Raw genomic sequence first — 2500 nt, forward strand, 5'->3', positions numbered from 1 at the left:
TGTGTAATGGGTAGGTTTAGGGGCAGGGGCAGTGTGTGTGTGTGTGTGAGTTTGTGTGTGTGTGTGTGTGTGTGTGTGAGTGTGTGTGTGAGTGTGTGTGACAGTGTGTGTGTGTGTGTGTGTGTGTGTGTGTGTGTGTGTGAGAGAGAGAGTGAGAGTGTGTGTGTGTGTGTGTGAGTGTGATCGGTAGGTTTAGGGGCAGTGTGTGTGTGTGTGTGTGTGTGTGTGTGATGGGTAGGTTTAGGGGCAGGGGCAGTGTGTGTGTGTGTGTGTGTGTGTGTGTGTGTGTGTGTGTGTGTGAGATCGGTAGGTTTAGGGGCAGTGTGTGTGTGTGTGTAATGGGTAGGTTTAGGGGCAGGGGCAGTGTGTGTGTTTGTGTGTGTGTGTAATGGGTAGGTTTAGGGGCAGGGGCAGTGTGTGTGTGTGTGTGTGTGTGTGTGTGTGTGTGTGTGTGTGTGTAATGGGTAGGTTTAGGGGTAGGGGCAGTGTGTGAGTGCATTAGCATTTAAAGGGACACACACACAAACAGCGTGTTTTGCTCGCACAAATAGGGGCAAATTTGATGTGATAATAAATGATCTGAGGGTATTTTGTGCTGAAACTTCACACACACAAACACACACACTCTGGAGACACCAGAGGTTTAGATCACATCTTCTGAAAGGGGCGTAACGTTTGCTCAGAGATATCGGCTCTTCTCAGCAGCCGAACCGCAGGACGTCACTCTTTCACTTCTGCATTTCACTGAGAAACTTCAGCTCTGAATCACAGAGAAAAACAGAACTGTCAATCAAACAGCAACTGCTGAGGTCAGAGGTCATCGATCCAGGCTGCAGTCACTGAAATCCGCAAGCAGACTCAGTTCAGACTCGCTGCGATTGTTCAAATCTAATGACGTTAGAGGAGAACTGTGTTTGAGTGGAGGATTCTGGGTAATGAGCGAAACACACACACACACTGGGCCATCACAGACGTGACATCATGAGGAGACCCGACTGACCATCTGAGCCGAGGACGAGAGATTTACTGAATATTCAAAACATGCCATACCATAATGATCTGATTACATTCATGTGAACGATCATCAATACATCAGTGTGTGTGTGAGTGTGTGTGCGTGTGTGAGAGTGTGTGTGAGAGTGTGTGTGAGAGTGTGTGTGTGTGTGTGTGTGTGTGAGTGTGTGTGAGTGTGTGTGTGTGTGTGAGAGTGTGCGAGTGTGTGAGAGTGTAAGTGTGCGAGTGAGTGTGAGAGTGTGTGTGTGAGTGTGTGTGTGTGTGTGTGAGTGCATGAGTATGGCGTTCCGAAGGGTTCTTTAATATGACTTTGCAACATGCACTCGTCTCAATGAACGTGACGTCTGCGTTTGCCTTAAGGGGGTTTCCAGTACATTCCACACAATTCATTCTTTATTATTTTTTCCCCACTGATCTTCAATTATGTTTTATTAGCAATTAAGTGCGTTTACCTTGCTTGTGTAGCTATAGATTTTTTATTCCAAATACCAAATTTTAATTTACACAAATTATCATATCTAAAAGTTTTGTTTACTGTTGTTTCTTGTCAACATATCCACAGATACTTATGAAGAACTCATGCTAGAAAGGTTTTTATGTTTTATGTTCATGTTGTATTCACCACTTGGGAGTCACTTGACCAACACAAAATAACGTAAACATTCGGGGTAATTTAGCTAACGTACATAATATTTATAATTTGTAATAATTTTATAGTTGTAATATTTAGTTTTTAACTGAGTTTCGCCGAAGTTTGATTGACAGGCAATCTGACAGTTAACAGAATTATAAAAACAGTTAGCCTACACCTCCAAATCCCTCCCTATGCCTTATTCCTCAAACTTTGGAGAAAAGAGTCTGCTAAATGAATACGTGTAAATGTAAAAGATAAAGACGAGCAGTTCATTATTATTATTTAGCATATAATTTAGCAGAGAATTAACATTTTAGAGCCAGGGATACTCTTTCAATTCTGCCTTGGTTTTTATCACACTTAAACAACATATTGATGTGCTAGAAGAGATGATCGATCAGTGCACGTATAGCTACTGCTTGAACTGAGACTATAGGCTACACAGTAAAGTCACAAAACAGTGGGTCTATTTATTGATTGGGTTTCTTAAAATGTAAAAAAAATAAAATAAATAAATTAAGCTCTGTTTCATACTACTGTTTTTGCGAAAGGTCCGTTGTCATTTGTGGACACTAAACATTGCAGATGTTTAGTACCTGCAGGAAAAGTACAATTGTAAAATTAATTTCTTATTCCTGCTTTTAACATTTATTTCACACTGGTTTTAGTTTTCTTTTTATAAATCATTACTATACATGAATAAACAATTAAATGAAAAGATATGGAAACGTTAATTTTTAGGCATTAAAAATATGCACAATTATTTATTAATCATCTACACTAAAAATCTATTTTAAAGCATTTAAGACCTGCACAGGGTGATATCAGTGTTTATGGAAACATCCTAAACCA

General features: G+C 40.2%; 1 protein-coding gene across 1 annotated transcript in view; it reads right to left on the minus strand.

The window, feature by feature from the left end:
- The window catches only part of cskl (c-src tyrosine kinase-like), a 38541-nt gene that overhangs the window by 20471 nt on the left and 15570 nt on the right, over positions 1-2500 (minus strand). The gene's annotated exons all lie outside the window — the stretch shown is intronic.

The sequence above is a fragment of the Gobio gobio genome (genome assembly GCF_949357685.1).
Source record: "Gobio gobio genome assembly, chromosome: 9".
NCBI lineage: Eukaryota > Metazoa > Chordata > Actinopteri > Cypriniformes > Gobionidae > Gobio > Gobio gobio.